This window comes from Oncorhynchus mykiss, chromosome 2 (assembly GCF_057628025.1).
Source record: "Oncorhynchus mykiss isolate SJ-2025 chromosome 2, ASM5762802v1, whole genome shotgun sequence".
Lineage (NCBI taxonomy): Eukaryota > Metazoa > Chordata > Actinopteri > Salmoniformes > Salmonidae > Oncorhynchus > Oncorhynchus mykiss.
In genome coordinates, this window is record NC_143023.1 from 65,190,981 (window position 1) to 65,215,494 (window position 24,514).

General features: G+C 42.2%; 1 protein-coding gene across 2 annotated transcripts in view; it reads right to left on the reverse strand.

Moving 5' to 3' along the window:
- The window catches only part of ntrk3a (neurotrophic tyrosine kinase, receptor, type 3a), a 256,336-nt gene that overhangs the window by 161,096 nt on the left and 70,726 nt on the right, over nucleotides 1–24,514 (reverse strand). The gene's annotated exons all lie outside the window — the stretch shown is intronic.

Below are 24,514 nucleotides of genomic sequence, written 5' to 3' on the forward strand. Positions count from 1 at the left end.
AGAGGGAGATAGAGAAAACACAGAGAGAGGGATAAATGTATTAGTGCTGGACTATGTGGCCGAGGCGGGTGAAGAAAACAGCAGCAGAGAAAACACAAAGCACAAACCAAAAGAAACACGAAAAATCCTGAGAGAATAAGTGGTGCCGGAGGGAACGGAGCAGCCTTGACAATCCAATAAAGACAGACTTGGTCATTTTCAAGACAACAAATTAAATAGAGACAGCGAGGGCCTGAGGCCTTCAAATCCAATACAAAGGAGGTGAGATAAGGCATGTAACCACCAGAGCACCTCTCTAAGGTGTTAAACCCTGAAATGGAGGCATTCTTGTAGAGCGAGAGTGAGTGGTCCACCAAAGGATCTGAATGTATTCTGGAGAGCTGATAACATATTTATATTTACATTTTTGTCATTTAACAGACACTCTTATCCAGAGCGACTTCCAATATGAAAAGGCATGCGCTTCCAGGAGTGAAAAATGGTAGGCTACAGTATGAAGTACGAGGTTGTGCTCAAGATCAACGCAATGATGTGAAAATATTGCACCATCAAACTAACACAGTGAAATGCTCACTAGGGACCAGCTACCCAAGCCCTCTCCAACCCAGACCCATCTCTGTGAAGAGACGGTGAGCACCAGGGGGGTTGAATCACTAATAGTAGAGCCAGGCGAACAGCCACTCATTATCAATATTCATTGAATACTTCAGATCACTTAATACCCTAACACTGCCCTGGTTAGATCCTAGCAGGCCTGCTTGACAGATAATCAATGCATTCCACTGCAGTCTTACCACTCATCTGGCCCTGGGGAGCTGGGGACTGCTGATTCTCTGGCTGCCTGTCCCTGACCTGTTCCCTCTGCTGCCTTGCTCTGCAGCACCACGGACAGGGAAAGAGTACACTACACACACCTCTCAGTAGCCCCTCTATACAGAACCACAGACTGCACAAGACCAGATCAATGGGCAGCATCTATGGGCAGCATAATTACACATATCTCTTAGTGCTGTCAATAGTCCACATTGCTGTACAATATTCACTGCATACTCGTTACCTGCTCCTCTCTACTACAGGACCATGGACAGCGCCAGTATTCAAACACAGCCCTTTGCCTGTTCTTACTTCAGCACCATGGATAGAGACATACAGTAGGATGGGCAGTTCAGGCTATTTTCTCAAATATAAAGATGAAATCACTCTACTGTACAGTAAATCCTTCCCTATCTCAGACCTGGCGGTAGGTAGCATAGAGTCAGTATCCCACATTACGGGTAAGAAGCCGGCCTCAGTTGGTCAGGCACAGGAGGCTCTTCAGCAGCCACTGTGACTAATTCAGCTTGAGGATTTCGGAGAGTCAAATTGCCCAGCTGAGGGCTGGTTGCCTGTCCCCCACATTACAGTCCAATTCCTATCACACATCCTCTTCTCCCTGCAGTGTGCACTCATTCACTCCCTTTCAAGGATTTCAAATCGTTGGGTCGGGGTAGACGAAGTCTGTAATTGTTTTTTTTTTACCTCAATCATTGAGAGGGAAAGGGGGGGAAATCTTACCGTTCATACCATTCTTTATCATTACTATATGTTATGGCGTAGTTGAATCATGGGTAGTCTATGTTGTTTACATGTTTAAGGTTCAAAGGAAAAGGTCTGTCCAGGTTGATTGCATCAAATGAAACAACAAAATTGTTCCGATGCTTAATGTGCTTCCTCGGCGAGTACTTAATTTGGTGGTTGGGTGCATTGGGATCCCATAGGCCAGTGGTTCCCAACCTTTTTTCGGGTACTGTACAACCAACTGAATTTTGCTCTGCCCGGAGTCCCCCTGAAGTACCCCCTCATGTGCATTTTACCAGCAGGCCTGTGGTCTAATATGTCTTCTCTGACTAGGTATCCCCCTTTCCCAAGTACCCCCAGGGGTCCTAGTACCCCTGGTTGGGAACTACTGCCCTAGACTAACCCTACTAAACACTGATGCGCAGCTGCACATGCCTGTTTCCGTGGCAACGAAAAAGCCAAAGAGGCGCTTGCCACCGCTCATGATTGTACCTAGCATTTTCTGTGACACAGAGAGAACAGAACCCTACACAGAGGGAACAGAACCCCACACAATGGGAACAGAACCCCACACAGAGGGAACAGAACCCCACACAGAGGGAACAGAACCCCACACAGAGGGAACAGAACCCCACACAGAGATGTATGTCTTTTTTAGAGGACCTGCGACCACCATAACAGAGATAGAGCGTGTGACCCGGCATTACAGCAGCCGTGTCGAGCCAGGTCTCCAGAGACAATGGTAACGAATCCCCTAGCTAGCTGAAGGATTAGGAGCCAGGAGGACTGCACCACCAAGACGCCAGGAGGACTCAGGATGCTACTAGCATCTTCCATAACACTCTATGTGCACCCCTGGCCTCTGGCATTCTAATCACCTCATTAAATTGATAATGAGATTATTAAAGCTGCATCCATTGGGACTAGCAGGGGCTGTATGGTTTAATTCTACATGTTATTATTCTTGGCACACAAAGGAGTTCATCTGGACACTGTGTATTAAGAGCCCAGTCCTAGGAAAATAACATGTCGCCAGAGCCAGAGCTAACTGAGCCGGCAAAAAGACTGTCTGTCTGTCCATCTGTCTATCAAGCCTGTCCCCCTGAGGATGGGGACACGCTAATGAGAAATGGGAACTCTACACAAAGACTGCCCTCAGAAGGACAAATATAGACACTGGAATTAGATACAAGTGTACTGTAGGAGGAAAAAGCTAGTGTTTCTAAGAAAGTATGCCCATGAAGATGGCCTGTTGACAAAGGATTTTTTTCTGGCTGCTAGACAACAGAGTATTAGTAGTGATTAGTAATGGTTTCTGCAGTTGTTGACCTGCCCTTTGCAGCATCAAAAGATGATGCTCCCCAGTCTAACAGTCACCTTCCATCTGTGTAACAGTGATAAAGAGATAATGGCATCACATGGGAATGGAACTATGATGTGAGCTGCAGCTTTTCAGAGGAAAAAAAACAAATAAATTCACACCATTAGTCTAAAAATGGAACACAATAACGGAATTTTGTAGGAAACCTCTCTTGGCTCACAAATAATCCCTTTCAGATTGTCACACAGACAGAATCAATTACTGGAATGGTTTAGGGAGAGCTTCATACTGGAGCAGGGGAAGAGCAGGAGGCCTCTGGAAGAACTCTTGTTGTTTCGACACAGTATCTTCTGCATACAGGGGCGGCCCCAGGCATAAGCGAAATACATTTAAAAAAAATGTATTATTATTATTTATTTTTTATTTAACCTTTATTTAACTAGGCAAGTCAGTTAAGAACACATTCCTATTCACAATGACGGCCTACCCCGGCCAAACCAGGACAACGCTGGGCCAATTGTGCGCCGCCCTATGGGACTCCCAATCACGGCCGGATGTGATACAGCCTGGGTTCAAACCAGGGACTGTAGTGACGCCTCTTGCACTGAGATGCAGTGCCTTAAAATGCTGCGCCACTCGGGAGGCCGTATGCACTTTTTTTTAGGAACTCAGGTATAGTAGAAAACACAAGTTCCAATTCTGACATTTGGTTGCGCATCAGCAGTTTTTCTTTTCTTGTCATTCACTCAATAAGCTGTATCAGCTAACAACTGTATTATTGGTAAGTTAGTCTAACCAGCTATCTAAACTTGTAGTAATCATGGCCGAATGCCCACTGAGCATGCAAGGCACATGCCCAGGGGCCCTGACTTCCAGGGGGCCCCCATTGGTTTTGTTAGTCACTCTCACTCAGATATCATATTAACATGGCATAAGTCATGACAAAATGTGTAGAATTGCTGGAAATGATCTGTTAAACTGCACATTTGTTCTTTCTGTTCAATGGCAAAATTAATAGAATTGTATGAAATGTGTTGTAAAATTGCAAAATGTTCTCTCCTTCCCATGGCAAAATGTGGTGAATTGCAAAGACCTTCCTTGAAACTGCAACATTTTCTATATGCCCTATGGCAAAATGTGTAGAATTGAAGGAAATTAACTTTTTTTAAAGTTCTCTCCACCATTAAGAGGTGAGACACTAAAAGGTGGGGGGGCCCCCAACCAAACCTCGCTTAGGGCCCCCAAAAGGCTAGAACCAACCCTGAATGCATCGGTGCACTATATGTTGGCATGAATATGCATGGGTGTGTAATCATGCATAGATGCGTGCAATGACCATATGAGCATGTGTGTATATTCTGTGCAAGGCATTCAGACTGTCACTCTACGTGTGTCCTTGTGGGTAAACGGTCGTATCTGTAGCGTATCTGTACAATTATGATGTAGCCATGAGCCTGAATGTGTTCTGTGTTAGACGGAGAGTGCTGTGTGAGTGGTGTTGGAGGGTTGGAAGGGTGAAGGAGCCTGTCGATGTGGATTACGAACCCTATTAACATAAAGAGGGAAGAATTATTAAGTCCTTATGAAGGCTTCATTACCTCATAACCAGACATTGCACCCAAAGCACATGGGAACTTTTTTTCTTCACGCTTTTCCTCTGTTCCTCAGCCAGTGTATTGTGTTAGGCTCATTGAATCAGAGAATTGATCATGAGAGAGAGATCAAGGAGAGAGCAGTCAAAGCCCCAATGCAATTATCACTCTGAACAACATTAAGGTCGGGGGCAGATGCTTCCGCTGTAACACCTTCCCAAGGTGACTTGCAGGCCTGGGGGTGGGCTTTCCCTCGGTGGGTGAGAGGGGTAGGGGAGATGGATGAAGGCAACAACACCTCTCCCATTGTTAAGACCTGCCTCCCCGTCACTAGGCCTGCCTCCCTACACCACTAGACCACCACCCGTCTGCATGCAAGAACGGAAGTGTCCTTTTCAAAGGTCATTCTTCGTTACAGTCATGAGAAATGTCAGCTAAAATTGGATTTGGGAAGAGAAGGCAATAACAAATAAATATATAAATCAAATCAGGCATCAAATGTGACGCCTTGCCCCAAACACACAGGAGTAGACATGTTGTTATTAAAAGTTAGAAAGACTAACAGGTGGAAATGAATCATGGAAGAAGGTCACAGGCTAAGCAGACAGAGCCTTCCTCTTCAGAGTCAATACGATCCTTCTGACATTTGATAATGCTCTTCACACGCCTCATAGACATCAGCAGGGTTATTTATAGCAGAGGTATACATTTGCTTGTCAATTAACACAGTTCAGAGCTGATTATAATTTCCCCTGCAGAGCTGCTGTATACTATGCATATCTTAAGGCGGGTAAATTTACATTGAGTGAGGGTGGAAAAGGTTAAAAGGTTATTCTTCTGATCCGTTTCCTACATGTATATCATGTACAGTATATCACAACAGCGCAGCTGCATTTAATAAGGTATGCTATTCATGATATTCACAGACATTTGCATATGTGTGTCATGGGACACCACAAAATGTTGATGAGTGGGTCCTCCTGATTGGCTCCAGCAGGGGGTTAGGGAACTCTGGGGCTACAGCCCCTCATCTATAATGCAGGTGAAGAAGTCAACGGGAGAACTAGGGCCCATTGTTAATAGCATGGCAATTATACATAGCCTGCAGTTAAATACTGCATACAGTAGGACTGATTTTTCCATGTTTTATCTCCCAGTAGTCTCAAGCCAAAGGCAGTCCTTTAGATCTGCAGATGGGACTGGGTGCAGTTAGAATGACACCATCTCAGAAGATGGCATATATTACTGTTTGTCACACAAAGGTGTGAGACCTTAGCAGGTTAGCATGGGGCAATGTGGCCATAACTGACATGAACTGACTTGGGCCGGATGACACCTTTAAGGAGATGCGTCTTATCAGTATTACGGCACCTGTGGATGACAAACAGCTAGGCCTATGTGTTATAGTGGAAGCAATGAAACAATTTACACAGAACATGATAAGGCAGCTTTAAAATGCGTAGATACTACCGAAAACAACCACATTACTCAAATGAAATGGTCATAAATAATTTTGCATTCTAACATATTTGGAGGTATATAAAGTGTAATTGAAGTAAGACAGGGTGTCCCAAACTCGGTCCTGCCTCCCCAATGTGTTATTTGAGTCAGCTGTGTTGCTAGGGCGAATTTGGGAAACCGAGTTGGGGAAACCCTGGTATAGGAGACCAGATTAGGTCTACCTGTGAAAACACCTCACAGATGGAAGATAACACCCCTGAGCCTCGTGTTATGATGGGTTTATCTTTTAACAATATTGCCAGGTGCCAGAAACTCCTGCAAAATCAACTGAAAAAGTTGCTCAATATTTATTGAAATGACAGAAGGGAATGTATCTGACAAAAGTGAAAAGGAGATTGGTTTTACACACAAGACACTCTCACTCAATTCAAAGCAGCCCCGACAGAATAGATATATTTTTTTATAACAAGAACACCAATCTCTTGAATCCCTGTACACACCCATTTATAATATCTCACCCGCATAATCAGGATAACCACAGGGGGTTGCCTATTACTGTTTCCTGCACCCAGACATCAATTCCTCTCTGCCACCCATACCATGGAAAGACAAAATTAATGTGACTGAAAGAAATCTCTTTCAAATTCATGTCGGTTTGCTTCAAAAGCTTCCGAAAAGTCCCCATGTATGACACGCATGTACACAAAAGCTTCAATTAAATACGGTCTTTATGTCTCAAAGAAATATTGTTTTCATCAAACACATACACACTATATACAAGCCTGGGTATATCATTCCAACTCAAATAGAATGGGGGGTGAAAGCATACATATAGCCATATAAGGCGAGATGCCAATGTTTATTTGGAAGCCGTAACGCAAGGTCACATTTCTCAGGGCGTATTTCAACCCAGTCACTCAGGTGAGCTATTCAAATGCCTGATCTCTGCAATGTGTCGCTCCATTTACTTTGTTGATATTGCTTTATGCGTATGGATATGCCTGTCTGCCTCAAACATCTATCAGTAACTCTTGGATTCTCAACTGTCCTAGATACTGAGGTTACGCTTTAAATGTAAATTCAGCTATTGCCTCTCCAACTGCTGCACTGTTCACCCCAGAAAATATACAACGAAACTGAGAAAGTGTAACATTGGGGATGGTTTCGGGGAACTAAGACCCGAATTTAAAGATACTGCGTCTCAGTATCTACATTTTCATATATTATACAATCAATGGGGTGCTTTTGTGTTGTTGTTTTCAAAGATGATGTTTTTGTTGCGTTATCTTATCAAGGCAAAAGATAATTTCCCAAAACATTATCACAGCTACAACTGAACCATCCAAATGTGATAAGATCAGAGATAACAAGATAGTGATTTTTCCTGAGGTATCATTAATGCATTAGGTGCTTTCTGCACTGCAGTTCTTATTTCTTCACTCTTTAATGACCACTTTAGCTCTTAATGGAATGGTTTTTGTTCCTTTCCCTTAAATTCTAATAGTTCTGGGTTTTCTGAATCCTTTCTGTGACTTATGACAAAGTATTAGATTGAGACACACAATTGTGTAGGGGAGAATTTAGCTTCTTTTTTTTTCCAGCATCACTCCATCAAGAGAAATATAGCATTCTTTCTAACAAAGATATCTAGATATATTTCAGCACGTTGTGTATCCCTGGAAATAATCAAAATTCAAAAAGTGTTATCTTCGCACAACTTACCCCGGCCCGGGTATGGGGTAAGTTGTGTCACGGGACAGGGTAAGTGAAGCCGCCTTAAATGTCTGTACTGAATGAAATATTACCACTAACCTTTTTAAAACCATGTCTATCTTTATTTCCCAAACACAATTCAACACAATCACAGTCACCTTTTGGTCTTTGAATCATTTGAAGCATCTTTTAACACAGGCTTCATACCTAACAAAAACATTGTACTTTTTTTATCATACTTTTAACACAGCTTAACACCTTATAAACACTTTGTACTTTTTTTAAACACTTTAACACTGTTGTTACCTCATATATAAGTGATAATGCCTCGCATTACGTCTGGGAAGAAAACACATCCATTTGCTTAACTTTCCATTGGCTCAACCATTGGCTCAATTTACCTCAAGGCAAACATTTTCACTATATTAGCCCACACAGCTACAAGGATACACTTTCATGCTAGGTTTAGGACCTCATATTGAAGCTTATAGAGACCCCAACTGATGTATAGAACAATCTTAAAATGATCTACTTTGGTTTAGATACAAGCTTTGGTTTAGATACAAACCTTGAACACAATAAATTAATTTGACTTGGTGAAAATACATTTTTGGGGGATCTAACTTGCTTACCACTATTTCCATATGGTTTATTCCTTCACAGACTCCATGAAATGAAGGCCTATTCCTAAATATATGGTCACATGATTCATGTTGTGTATGGTTTCCTAGAAACAAGGGTGGCTCAATTTACTCTGTGGCTCAACTTACCCCATTCTCCCCTATTGATCATAGCTACTCTATCCAGATTGGATAGAATAAGGTATGAAGGCTGTTTTGATGCCTTAGCAGTAATAAAGGAATCACTATTGAAACACATACAAACATTTAGGCCCTAAGTCTAGGAGGTGTATACATGTAGCTGTTTTTGTCTCAGAGATAATGATCTTCAACACTCCTCCTACACACCATGCTGATAAAAACACATGTGTGTTCCCCTTATTGACTGGCTGTCCCATAAACATCCTTTGTAAAGGGCATAATCTATGTAGCATTGGGTCTAGTTTAAATGTGTAGGGCAGTCAGGGCTGCCTGAAGAGAAGTTGTCAACATCCTTTACTAGAGTCTCGGAGCCAAAGAGACAACGTCAGGCAGTGTCCATCATCCTGACTGTTTCATTATTTACTGGCCAGTGTCCTGATAGTGGAGTTCCCAGAGGGCCAATGCTGTGCTATTATATGGGGCAGCCCTGTCCTGTTCCAACCCTCCCCAGAGAGACACACAGCGTTGTGATCTCAGGACACTCCGGGCCTCACACAGATGAATAATCCAGTGTCTTTGAAGAAGGACCACCAAAAAAGAAAACAATGTATCCTTTGCCACCCCCCTCCCTCCCTCCCTGTCTACCCCAGTACCTCCCCCATGTTTCCCAGCATGCAGTGTGATTCTGTGAAGGTGCCTGTCTCCCATCGCCGGTGCTCTTCCTGTCTTCTTGAAAGACCGTGAACCAGCGGACCCCAAGACGTGGGAAAAGAGAAAAGCTGCCTTGCCTTTGCTTAGTGGGGAAGTATTAATCAGACCAAATATGTATTAGCTTCCCCTGCGCTCTCTTTTGATTAGTCATTGTGACGTGGCTGGGAGGCACAACAATGGAGCTGTTTGTCCAGCGCCGGGCTCAGAGAGCGCCCCTGGTCTGCACACTAATTGTCTCATTAATGATCACGAAGCTGCTTTTGCCTCACATTTATTATTCTACTTTACCAGGAAAGGGGGACACAGAAAACCCATTGCAGCTTTCGCATCACTATGGTCATGTGAATGTTAATGGGCTGTAATGTTAGCCCCGGTGTCTCGTGACACATAAATAAAGAGGCCGTGTAGATGGTGACTCAATTAATAGGTGGGCTAGTTAAGTTACATTTATACAGAGCTGCTTTCACGTTGCTTTTTTGTTGCTTTGAACTCCCAAATGAGCGTGCCTGGTAGTGCTATTGTGTTTCAAAACAGGGAGACAGGCAAGTCAAAGAGAGAAATGACCTGGCAAGATCCATTCATTGCAGAGTGGGAAAGATTTTCAGTCAGTCACCAACACACTCACACACACTGTTCTGAACCGAATTGAAAAACACAGAGTGAGAATGAATAGGTAAGTAGGTCATCCACAGAGTTCGTGTGAGAAAGCTAGGCATTACCAGAATTGGAAAGAGCAGATGAAATTGACAATAAGCACTTGGCATCCCGCCACCACCGCCACCTCACTGTCACTCCACACCCTCTCTGCACCCCACATCTATCCACCCTGGAAAAGCCAGCCAGCCAGTAACTGCTTCTGATAACAAGAAACCCAAGGTAAAACCCACTCCCCCATGCCCAGCCAACTCCACACTAGGCTACTATCCATGCGAATGGCGTGTACTGTGTACTGTTCATGTTTGCAATATGAACACAACGGTTGAGAAAGTCTTCCCCTTTCCTTGTCATGCTGCTGTATTACAGGGTCTCTGAGATGTCTGAGCTCCTTGTTTAATTAAAGCACATTCACAGCTTGGGTGCAATTGTCTAATATTTCTCCAAACAATGAATTTCCTGCTCTGCCAACTGAGGAGACAATGACAATTTGACTGCAGGAAGATTGTCTTTCGCTGCTTCCGCCTCCAAGAGAAACCGTGGCACCTCAGCTCAGCTGTCACAGCCCTGAGAAACAAATGGAAGAATTCCATCATTTCTCTATAATTTCTTCGCCACAGCTCAGCTACCTATGCAATCAAGACTTGAACGCCACTACATAAGAGCTTCAGCAAAAATATAGTGCATGGTTGCAGCCATGAACAACAAACGTCCTCTATGAAGACCAACTATCTGATTCTGGAGTCATGGACATACTACAATGGTGACCTTTTCCCTGACACAGTCGAAAACACATACAGAGTTGCACAGGAAGAGGTTCAAGAGTCCTGCGTACACGCGCCCCTTGAGTCCTGCTGTTTAATGTGGCCTCAGTTGTCTTCCTTTTTTTCGCATGTCTCCTTGTTTCCATGGCATAGGCGTCAGCAATTATTGCGCTGGGTAATGAGACGCGTTTAATTAGGCCATAATGAAATGACTGAGGAGGGCGATGAGTCAGCGCCATGCATGCAGAACAAAACACACACACACACAGACTACACACTTGCGCACAGACTCTCTTACAAACACATGCACGCACACGCAGGCACACGCATACACACTCACACACATACACTTCACACTCATCAGTTGGCTGACAGCAGAGGCATCACCATGCTGCAGGAGAACAACAAAAGCAGGATTCGTCAGAACTGCTACATGCCTGTCTGTCACACGTAGCCTAGCGGTTATGAGCGTTGAGCCAGAAACCAAAAGGTTGCTGGTTTGAATCCCAGAGCTGACTAGGAGGGAAAGGATCTGTCGATGTGCCCTTGAAAGTCACACTGGATAATAGTGTCTGCTAAATGACAATTTCTTAAAAAAATAATAATAATATGATGCTGCAAACAGCAGTCCAGTATTAACCATCTACATGTAATAAAGAAAACACCAAGATAAAGTGTCTTAATAGGATGTTGGGCCACCATGAACCAGAGCAGCTTCAATGAACCTTTAAATAAATTCTACTAGTTTCCACGGGAAATTCCATCACTGTTGATGGCGCTAGAAAACGCTATCTCAGGCACTGCTCAAGATTCTCCCATAAGTGTTCAATTGGGTTTAGATCTGGTGACTGAGTTGTCCATGGCATATGGTTTTCATAATTTTCATGATCATCAAACCATTCAGCGACCACTCGTGCCCTGTGGATTAGGGCATTGTCATCCTATGGGAGCAAAGCCATGGTAGCCAAAATAATGGCCTACCCAGCGTTTTTAAACATGGCCCTAATCACGATGGGATGTTAATTGCTTAATTAACTCAGGAACCACACCTGTGTGGAATCATCTGTGTGGAAGCATCTACTTTTACTACACTTTTTATTCCTCATTTACACAAGCATTTTAAAATTATTTTGGCAGTTATCTGTATCTACTCCTCACTCTGTTACCCAACAACAAATGCTGGTTTAGGACACTGTGTAGGTAAATAATTAGAGCTGGTATTTGTAAAATGACAGTGGTTTGATGTAAGTAGAATCCATAATCTGAAGGTTATTTTTAAAGGGCACTTCCTGATTTGGCCTCTTTTTAAAGATTGCTCATTAACTTCTTATGGCTTGGGGGCAGTATTGAGTAGCTTGGATGAATAAGGTGCCCAGAGTAAACTGCCTGCTACTCAGGCCCAGAAGCTTTGGATTTGGATAGAAAACACTCTGAAGTTTCTAAAACTGTTTGAATGATGTCTGTGAGTATAACAGAACTCATATGGCAGGCAAAAACCTGAGAAAAAAATCAAACCAGGAAGTGGGAAATCTGAGGTTTGTAGTTTTTCAACTCTTTGCCTATCCAAGATACAGTGTACATTTGGTCCAATTGCACTTCTTAAGGCTTCCACTAGATGTCAACAGTCTTTAGAACCTTGTTTCAGGCTTCTACTGTGAAGGAGGAGAGAATAAGAGCTGATTGAGTAAAAGGTCTGCCAGGTGGCCATGAGCCGATCATGCGCGCTCCTGTGAGAGGTAGCTGCGTTCCATTGCATTTCTAAAGACAAAGGAATTCTCTGGTTGAAACATTATTGAAGATGTATGTTAAAAACATCCTAAAGATGGATTCTATACATCGTTTGACATGTTTGTACAAACTGTAATGGAATTTTCGTCTGGCCTGCGCGTCGTGAATTTGGATTTGTGAACTAAAGGCGCGAACAAAAAGGAGGTATTTGGACATAAATGATGGACATTATCGAACAAAACAAACAGTTATTGTGGAACTGGGATTCCTGGGAGTGCATTCTGATGAAGATCATCATAGGTAAGTGAATATTTATAATGCTATTTCTGACTTCTGTTTATTATGAGTATTTCTGTAAATTGATGTGGCTCTCTGCAAAATCACCAGATGTTTTGGAAGCAAAACATCACTGAACGTAACGAGCCAATGTAACTGAGATTTTTGGATATAAATATGAACTTTATCGAACAAAACATACATGCATTGTGTAACATGAAGTCCCATGAGTGTCATTTGATGAAGATCATCAAAGGTTAGTGATTAATTTATCTCTATTTCTGTGTTCTGTGTTTTTCTGTGACTAGGTACTGACCTACCATAATCAGATGGTGTGATTTTGTTGTAAAGCCTTTTTGAAATCGGACACTGTGGTGGGATTAACAACAAGTTTATCTTTAAAATGGTGTAAAATACTTGTTTGAGGAATTTTAATTATGAGATTTCTGTTTCTGCACTTTCACTGGCTGTTGTCATATCGATCCCGTTAACGGGATCTCAGCCGTAAAAAGTTAAGAAATGTTAGTGGCCATGACTGAATCCAAACGAGAGTTGTCGTGGTGGTGTGGTTTGATGTGGGTGTGTTGCGTTTGAATATCATACCCTGGCAGATACTGTTGTTTGTCCCCCTGAGTCACCCTAGCAACAACAAAGCCATTTCCTCAATATAGTCACTTCTCTAAAATAGTCAGAATTAATCTAATGATAAATCAAGAAATCTGCAATTAATTTAGACATTTTTTCCAAGGAGGTCTTAGTCGCAATATGTAACATCTAGCTAAGGTATTAAAATATTTGTATGAAAAACTAGTCAGTGCACTGCATACAGTGTATTTCTGAGAACAATAACATGTCTACATTCTGAACGATTTCAAACTATTGTAAATAAAGCACAAACTACACACTGTTTACCAGTGCCCAAAATCACTTTCTAGCTAGCTAAGTTCATACCATGTCTGTCAATTAAACTAGCAAGTAGTAGCTAGCAGGCACATTGAGCAGCCAGGCCACAATCCACTAATCAATTCACAGCTGAGTAGTGACGTGCAAGTTATTTCCTTCACAATGTTCTCACTATCTATTACCAGAGTGGGTATATGTCTGGCAGTGTTTCATAGGGAATCATCTTTACAAACAAGTTTCATAGGGAATCATGTTCACCAACAAGTTTTATAGGGAATCATGTTCACAAACAGGTTTCATAGGGAATCATGTTCAAAAACAGGTTTCGTAGGGAATCATGTTCAAAAACAGGTTTCGTAGGGAATCATGTTCACAAACAGGTTTCGTAGGGAATCATGTTCACAAACAAGTTTCATAGGGAATCATGTTCAGAAACAGGGTTCATAGGGAATCATGTTCACAAACAGGTTTCATAGGGAATCATGTTCACAAGCAGGTTTCAGGGGGACACAACATGCTCGGGAATGAGTTTTGAAATATTGACAAGTTGCTGTTGGGATACAAGTGGCAGACTCAAGTGATTTGACATTATCAAACACATCAACAAGTGGACACTCCATAAAGGGCTTAGGGCCAAGGGTTATTTCAACTTAACATTGGGGACGTGTCTATTGAAAACAGGCTCTGCATAATGGGCAGGTCTACCTCACAGTCTGGAGATTCTGGCCACTATGATTGGATAGAGCACGCACATCTGATAGAGCACAATCAGCACAGCTGCTTCTCTCGTATTAGTGGGCGCTGCGCAAGTGGGCATGATCGTAATCCATACCCAACCCCCTGTAAGTGACAAACTCACTTACAGAATTCAGTTTTAGACCAGACTGACTTTATGACCAAAATGATCCTATTAACACTTTGTAGTCAATGTTGATACTAGAATTAATGTTTCTGACTCATATCGATGCCATATAGGCCAATTAAAACCAGAGAAGTTGGTTCTAAGGGGCAGTTGACCTTTACTAGGCATCAAGACACAATCATAAAGGGGGAGAGACAGGGATTTTATGTTCTGTCTGTACTTCAACACAAGGCTCATGTAACAGAGAGAGCAGCCCTGCAGTTTAGTCTAGATCTGCACTGTACCAAAATAAACGACCCTGCTTAATGCAACTGTCAGACACCCAATGTCAGAGACAGCAGTACTGCAGAATCATAATCATAGTGACTCAAGGACAGGCTGGGCTCAGGCTGGCATCTCTACAACACAAACTAACGAGGAGACAAAGACACAGGCCATCTCTTACACTGGAGAGTTGTGAGTTTGCTTGACAGATTTATAAAGAATAAGCAAGGAAATGGAGGAAGAAATAGGGAGAGGGGACAGAGAGAGGGAGAGGGGGAGGGTGCGGGAGAGGGGAGGGAGAGAGGCAAAGTGAGAGAATAAAGACAGAGAAAATGAGTGAGGGGGAGAGAGTGCTATCAGTAAGACATAGCCCATTAGCCAGAACCCTGCCAGCCTTATTAAGTTGCTATGCCAGTTTGACATTAGACAATGGGAGGAGGGGGAAAGGGAGGGGCAGGAGGGACTGAACCAATGATTATGACTTCTGGTTGAGCCCCATGGAAGGACATATCTCTGCCCTCTGCCTTTTTATAGTTCCTCCTAAATCTTCAAAGAAGTTTCCTTTCCATGACAGGAGTGGGTAATCTGTGCTTGATGTCCGAGGGCAACACTGACAAGATATTGTTGGAGATAGTGTCATGTTATTGTTACCGGATTGTGAGAATTGAGATGATGTATTTCATATATCCAAGCATGTATTCTTGTGCTCACTATCTTCCATTTTGTTCCATTCACCTTTCCTTTCTAGCAGTCCAATAAATGTCCTGAGCTGTTGTCCCCGTGACAAAGGTCGGCAGTGACAGCTGTGGCTATGTGAAGCCAATCGATCCCGCTCCACATCGCCCGTGACAGTCAGGAGAGGAGGAAGGAAGGGAACAAGAGGGGGGAGGGGGGGGGGGGGGTGAGGAGAGGCGATTCCTAAATGTGTTGAGGTGAACAACCCTGTCTGAACTCTGCCACCTGTCTGCCTCTGTGAGTGGCACCATCTGTCCTCTAGCTTAAATACCTATCTGATGTTACACCTAGGCTTGGTAATTTACAATGGAACCCTGGCCTACACTGGTCATATATGGCCTACACTGGAACTATATATATATATATATATATATATATATATATATATATATATTAATGTATTTATTTAACCTTTATTTAACTAGGCAAGTCCGTTAAAGAACAAATTCTTATTTACAATGACGGCCTACCCGGGAACAGTGGGTTAACTACCTTTTCAGGAATAGAACGAAAGATTAATACCTTGTCAGCTCGGGGATTCAATCCAGCAACCTTTTGATTAATGGCCCAATGCTCTGAACACTTGGCCACCTGCCACCCTGATATACTGTAGATGGCTTGTACTGGTCATTTACAATGGAACTATGGCTACACTGATCAATTACACTGGAACTATATGGCCAACACTGGAAATGGACAATGGAATTAAGGCCTACACTGGTCATGTACCCTGGAACTAAAGCCTACACTGGTTATTTACACTGGAACAATATGGCTTACACTGGTCATTTACACTGAAGCTATATGGCCTACACTGGTCATCTACACTGGAACATTATGGCCTACACTGGTCTTTTACACTGGAACTATATGGTTAACACTGGCCATTTACACTGGAAAACATGGTTAACACTGGTAATTTACAATGGTACTATATGGCCTACACTGGTCATTTACACTGAAACTATAAGGCCTACAGACTGGTAATTTACAATGGAACTATATGGCCTACACTGGTCATTTACACTGGAACTAAATGGCCTACACTAGTAATTTACACTGGAACGATATGGCCTACACTGGTCATTAACACTTAAACTATAAGGCCTACACTGGTATTATACACGGAAATTATAAGGCCTACACTGGCCATTTACACTGGAGCTATATAGCCTATAATGGTCATTTACACTGTAACTATATGGCCTACACTGGTCATTAACACTGAAACTATAAGGCCTACACTGGTCATTTACACTGAATCTATAAGGCCTACACTGGTCATCTACACTGAAAATATATGGCCTATACTGGTCATTTAGAATGGAACTATATGGCCTACACTGGTCATTTACACTGGCACCTTATGGCCTACACTGGTCATTTAAACTGCAACTATATGGCCTACACTGGTAATTTACACTGGAACTATATTGCCTACACTGGTCATTTAGACTGGAACTATATAGCCAACACTGGTCATTAACACTAAAACTATAAGGCCTACACTAGTCATTTACACTGAAACTATAAGGCCTACACGGGTCACCTACAGTGAAAAAATGGCCTACACTGCTCATTTAGACTGGAACAATATGGCCTACACTGGTATTTTACACTGAAAATGTATGGCCTACACTGGTCATTTACAATATACAGTGGGGAAAAAAGTATTTAGTCAGCCACCAATTGTGCAAGTTCTCCAACTTAAAAAGATGAGAGAGGCCTGTAATTTTCATCATAGGTACACTTCAACTATGACAGACAAAATGAGAAAAAAAATACAGAAAATCACATTGTAGGATTTTTAATGAATTTATTTGCAAATTATGGCGGAAAATAAGTATTTGGTCACCTACAAACAAGCAAGATATTCTGGCTCTCACAGACCTGTAACTTCTTCTTTAAGAGGCTCCTCTGTCCTCCACTCGTTACCTGTATTATAGTTCCAGTCATTTTGACTGGAACTATAAGGTCTAAGCTTGTTATTTACACTGGGTCATTTACAATGGAACAGTAAGGCTACACTGGTCATTTACACTGAATCTATAAGGCCTACACTGGTCATCTATACTGAAAATATATGCCCTACACTGGTCATAGAGACTGGAACTATTTGGCCCACACTGGTCATTTACAATGGAACAGTAAGGCTACACTGGTCATTTACACTGAATCTTTAAGGCCTACACTGGTCATCTATACTGAAAATATATGGCCTACACTGGTCATTTACACATGAGCTATATGCCCTACACTGGTCATTGAGACTGGAACTATTTTGCCCACACTGGTCATTTAGACTGGAACTATATGGCCTACACTGGTAATTTACACTGAAAATATATGGCCTACACTTGTCATTTAGACTGGAACTACATGGCCTACACTGGAAATTTACACTGAAAATAACAAAGAAGGGTGATTTTGCCACAGCTTTCATAGATAATGCAGAGGAGCATACCAATAGAACCCCTCACACAAAATTGTAAATTAGTATATAATATCGCGTAGAATGATTGATCAAGTCAGAGCGCTTATTGGCATAATCTTTCCCGACATCCCATCTATTTCCTAATCTAATCATTTTCTTCATCCCATAAACGCTTGGGACTAAAATACTTAAACACTTGTGCCTGGCCGTGCACATTGTAGGTATCATAGTTTGTGCAAGAGGTATAATCTTGATCGAAAAGGCAAATCTCTAAAACACACAACAGGGTGCTCCCCTTAGTGACTTTGTGCAAGTCTAGTGCCTGCCACAATCGCCAGTAATTACCATGTTACTCTGAGCAGGAGTACAAGAATAGCCTATAGAGTGCTCTCTAATGCACAATACCGTGAGCTCAGAACCCTGGGTGCTTCTGCTCCTGTTCCAATCCACCACCAAAAGGGCACTCCACATTCACCACCTGCTATCTTGAAAGCCTTAAAAGCTTTAAAAGCAAACATTAATAGAAAACTCTCAGAACTTGTTCTTATATGACTACAATTTCCTCTGCCATGTGTGAAGTTGATCCTAAAGTTTGACTGGGCGGTTATTAGTCCCTTTCCAATGAGGATGGTACCAGACTACGCTGGACTTGATGATATTCAACCCATAGAAACAAATATATTTCACAACCATTAGGTAAATGATGGTAATTATTAATAACTTCTTATGGCTGGGGGCAGTATTGAGTAGCTTGGATGAATAAGGTGCCCAGAGTAAACTGCCTTCTACTCATGCCCAGTTGCTAATATATGCAAATGATTAGTATATTTGGATAGAAAACACTCTGATGTTTCTAAAACTGTTTGAATGATGTCTGTGAGTATAACAGAACTCATATGGCAGGCAAAAACCTGAGAAGAAATCCAAACAGAATCTGAGGTTTGTAGGTTTTCAACTCATTGCCTATCGAAGATATAGTGGGATATTGGTCATATTGCACCTCCTAAGGCTTCCACTAGATGTCAACAGTCTTTAGAACCTTGTTTGATGCTTCTACTGTGAGGTGGGGGCGAATGAGAGGGGAATGAGTCAGCTCAGTCTCGCACGCTCATGTGAGAGTTAGCTCTGTTCCATTGCATTTCTGAAGACAAAATAAATCTCCGGGTTGAACATTATTGAAGATTTATGTTAAAACATCCTAAAGATTGATTCTATACTTCGTTTGACATGTTTCTACGAACTGTAATATGACTTTTTGTCTGAACTTTCGCATGGACTTGCCCGCGCGTCGTGAGTTTGGATTGTGTACTGAACGAGCGAACAAAAAGGAGGTATTTGGACATAAATTATGGACATTATCGGGGAAAAACAACATTTATTGTGGAACTGGGATTCCTGGGAGTGCATTCTGATGAAGATCATTAAAGGTAAGTGAATATTTATAATGCTATTTCTGACTTTTGTTAACTACACAACATGGCGGATATCTGTTTAGGTTGTTTTGGTCTCTGAGTGCCGTACTCAGATTATAGCATGGTGTGCTTTTTCCGTAAAGTTATTTTGAAATCTGACACAGCGGTTGCATTAAGGAGAAGTATATATATTATTCCGTGCATAATAGTTGTATCTTTTATCAATGTTTATTATGTTTATTTCTGTAAATTAATGTGGCTCTCTGCAAAATACCAGATGTTTTGGAACTACTGAACGTAACGAGCCAATGTAAACTGAGATTGTTGGATATAAATAAGAACTTTATCGAACAAAACATTCATGTATTGTGTAACATGAAGTCCTATGAGTGTCATCTGATGAAGATCATCAAAGGTTAGTGATTAATTTATCTCTATTTCTGCTTTTTGTGACTCCTCTCTTTGGCTGGAAAAATGGCTGTGACTTGGCTCTGACCTAACATAATCGTTTGTGGTGCTTTCGCCGTAAAGCCTATTTGAAATCGGACACTGTGGAAGGATTAACAAGAAGTGTATCTTTAAAATGGTGTAATATACTTGTATGTTTGAGGAATTTTAATTATGAGATTTCTGTTGTTTGAATTTGGCGCCCTGCACTTTCACTGGCTGTTGTCATATCGGTCCAGTTAGCGGGATCTCAGCCCAACGTGAGGGATGAGCATCCCTAACCCCCCGCACCGTGAACAAGCGCTCACATAATTCAGTAAAAAATATATTTTGAATGGTGCTGAGATTATAAGCATGTGCATTATATATGCTATTTATTTTAGGGTGGGCTCCCATGGAGCTGTAAGAGACAACAGGTCCACTGTGGCTCCTCCTCATTAGATATACTGTAGCAGAATTCACACAGCACTACGTTGTAGAGGTCACTAGGTCAAGGCTCCATGTGAACATGACAGTGGAGGAGATCTCATCATACAGTGTGGATTCCAGAGGCAACCCAAGTGGGGGTAAACCCCACAGACAGAATAGTCCGTGCTATCCGGGATCCTTGAGACGTACGTACCCCATTGAAGTTGAAATGTAAAATAGTTAGGGTTAGGGTTTAGGTAAGGGTTATGCTCAGGGTAACGGTTAAGGTTAGGGTTTAGGGTAGGAACGTCCCAAGGAACCCGGTTAACGCTGATCCAGACAGAATCATGACTACCCTCTCATGTGTGTGCGAGGTGCAATGTACTTGAATGTAGTGCAGTCAGAATTAGTAGAGGTAGGCAACTCAATGCCATTCATACATGGCTTTGATTAATAGTTTCCAGTTCTGAGAACGATGATCAGAAACCTTGGACCTCTACACCAAGTCATTACTTATTTTCTAGGTTTTTATTATAATACTCTGATAAATCAGAATAATTTTCAGTGAATACTCATAAAGAGATTCATATTAAGTTGCATCAGGTAGGAGGTAGAGATGTAAGGTCAGTTTGAGAGGCTACTAGCCTGGCCTCTCAACCACGTGGCTTTATTCTGATTGGACTGTACCATGTGCTCATGCGCCACAGGCTAGGGGGTGGGACTACATCCTCCACTCTCATCCCTCCTTTCTTCCTCACCATTCCACTTATCACACACAGCCATTTGCATCACGTATTATTGTTTGGATTTATTGCCCCATAAAATAAAACGTATTAGCAGATGTTTAGACCAACATCAATGGGCCGTATTGAGATAATGACCTACAAGCCATTTACACAAAAATACATGCATTGTGGGGATTGAGACTACTCAATGTTAGAAAAAGGCATTACTGTGTTCTACACTGAACAACAATGCTTTCTCCTAAAAGTATTATATTTACCCGTTCCTTCTCAATGATTGTGATGGATCACGGTGAGAAAGACAGTATTGTGTAAAGAATACCATCGCACTCCATTGGCTGCATCAGAGCTGCTGGCTGTCGTGGAAACAGGCTTCCAGGAAGAATGTGTGGAGCCATCATTGCGTCGCCACCCACCCGGGGGTGGCCATCTTGAGTTGTTTTTGAGCTGAGATTTCCTGAGAAGCAGGATGGGGACAGATGGTACAGTGAACATGGCATGTGTGACAGGGGGCTGGCGCTGGGATGGGCAGGGCAGGGCAAGACGACCCTGGGAAACTCCATCATCATCATGCACCCACCTCTAACCCTATGACAGGATGGTGCCAGCGAGTCCCAATGCTACCACCCCCAAATGGAAACACAAAGGAAGGAACTGACTGAGTTATGGAGAGAGACAACGCAAAATGGATTCTTGAAATTGAAACTGTTGGGAGTCAGACCTCTGCAGCATCAATCTGCCTCTAACAGATATGGAACGGGTCTGAAGGACAACATCTATTCTACGACATAACATTACTGAAGCATTTCAAATAACTCTGATTCAAAAGAAGCCACAACCAGCAGAAGAAAAAGGTCTGAGAAGCTGTTTCCTCAAATAAAAAAAACTATTAGTAATTTCCTAGTATTAACCATGAAAGGACGCTCAGGTATTCAACGTAGTGATGGTTTCCTGAGGATAGTCATATAAAGCACATTATCCATGTGTTCTAAGTCTCCTCATCCGCAGAGGTTTCCACATGGTTTCTGTCTGTGTAAAAAAGGATTAGAGAGAGAACAAGGATTGAGGTAGCTGGAAGAGACCACAGATATGAGTAGAGCAGGGAGAAGGCTTTTCAATATTACATTCTTAAAGGTACAATATTACATTCTCATCCCATAGCAAGCCAGCCAAGGCCCTGATGGAACTGGAGACTCTGGAGTTAAACTACTCCAAAAGGCAAGAGGCCTCAGTCACAATACACCAGAGCTCTCTTACTCTCACTCTCTGCCTCCTAATGAACGTGGACTTCAACTTCCTACGGGTTTTAACTAGATCATTACATTCTTAGAAAAAACGGTTCCAAAATGGTTATTCGGCTGTCCCCATAGGAGTACCCTTCTTGGTTCCAGGTAGAACCTTTTTTGGTTCCATGGAGAATCCTCTGTGGAAAGGGTTCTACATGGAACACAAAAGGGTTCTACCTGGAACCGAAAGGGTAATACCTGGAACCAAAAATAGTTTTTCAAATGGTTTTCCTATGGGGACAGCTGAAAAACCCTTTTAGGTTCTAGATAGCACCTTTTTTTTCCAAGAGTGTAGCTAAACAGATGTATACCAAGCGATTCCAATTAAATTTGCACCTGACAAACCGGATAGATCATCAGAATACAGACAGCGAGGCATTAGTTATCCGAGGACTGAGCTTCCAGGGAACCTGTCACCATGGGAACTTTAATGAGATGTTGAAAACCATACAGTCAACCGTCAGCAACATTAGCCAATGGAACCCCCAGTGGCCCATTATCTTTGTTACTGTAAAATCCTGTTTCGTCACCATCAACATTTTAGGCCTCTTTGGTCACAAATTCATAAACGAGCAAATATTTTTGGGGATTCCTTCTCAGGCTCTGATATTAGGTGTGGACTTTCTGAAAATCAGCTCGCACAAAGGCTAGAGTGTACACACAATTGCATTATTTTGCAATCACACCCACCAGTGGAGGCTGCTGAGGGGAGGAAGGCTCATAATAATGGCTGGAACGGAGCAAATGGAATGGCATCAAACACGTGTTTGATGTATTTGATACCATTCCACCTATTCCGCTCCAGCCATTACCACGAGCCCGTCCTCCCCAATGAAGGTAACACCAACCTCCTGTGTCACACACCATCGCTTGTGTACATTGACTAGGCTGTCAGTCAATCAGTCAGACAGTCATGCTGTCTTGCCCTGATGAAGTGGGAGAGGGAGGCTGCTGACAGATTGTTGTGATGCACATCTGATCACCAGTGGTGTCTTACCATCAAGGTGTAGCTACAGAGGGAGAGTGGGGGTGCTGCCTTCACTGACCCATCAACTTCTGTGCTGGGGTTGAGTCTGATTCAGATATGAGATCTCTAACCCACGTATGACAGAGCAGAGCAGAGCTGGCGACAACTGGAGAAAAGGCAATCGTCTGAGTTCCCACAGGGTTCACTTTGAGGGTACAGCAGCTCAACTGAGGGTATTGATCCATACACAGTGTCACATTGCCTGGCATGGCCTCCCCAGAGAGGACAGACGCTGTATCCCGCTCAGCAGAACAGCTCAAACCATTAGTCCAGGCACCACTAATCCCACACACTGACTGGCTGACATACAGTACGGGAGAGACCTCTATGTGGGATACGAAGCAAATCCAGAAAGAACCCCCGTGTGGCATCTTCACTGAGGTTTATCCCTGAACAGATAGAATCAGTAGAATCTAATAGGTAGGTGACTGAGTCGTTCCACCAATTCGGTACATTTTAAGAATTGTAACATGGTAAAAAAAAAAGAGGTTAGATAAAATAAGACTGTAGTAAGTACCTATTAAGTGCCAAATAAAGTAACAGGGTTGACCATAATAGTGTTGACGATTTCATCTTCAAACAGCCATAAATCCCTTTGTGACACATGGAATGGAAGCTTTCTGTGTGCAACAGGGAGTGGCAATTGAATGCAAGCTTCACCCAAAAAGATAAATTGTGACTCGTTTCAGGAAACTAGGCGTATGTCGCACATCACTACATCACTACTTCACAGGAAAGGCATTTGAACTTAAACATTTATTTTTTATAAAAAATAATTTGGATCAATACTGGAACACAACTTTCGTGTGCCTTCATAACAAACTTATATACCGTCTGTAAATATGAATAAAATGGTTAAATTACGAGCCAAATTGGTTTAGCCACGAAAAAAGGCAGGAACCTTCCCGCTAGCCATGATTAGATGGGCTGGACATGCGGAGAGATGGGTTCGGATTGGTCTGCAATGTAGCATGCTTCTGTCTATAACATGAGCTGCTAAGTATGTGTAGATAATCCTTTCTATCGCGGCTTTAGCTACCTGCAGATTCATTCATGGTAGTAACGTTAACGAGTTGGGATTATGGTTCATTGTTTAGCAAGCTAACTACATGTCTAAACAAAAGACTCCACTATGGAATGAACCATTTCAATGTACTGTTTACACCTTCTGTATCCTGTGCATGTGACAAATAAACTGAGATTTTATTTGATATAGTATATGTTTACCAGAGACGGTAATGTGACAAACAACATGACCTGCACCAAAGTCAAATTAAGATATACAGTAATGTTAGGCCAATAAGACAGTGTCCAAGTTAAAAAATGATCAGGTACAATGCCCTGATTTTATTATATCACACTCACAACCGTAATCGATTTTTCTGTAATTAGCTCACCATGAACTTTTAAATAATGATCTTGTTGTGAGTTTATTTTCCTGTATTAATGAAAAAA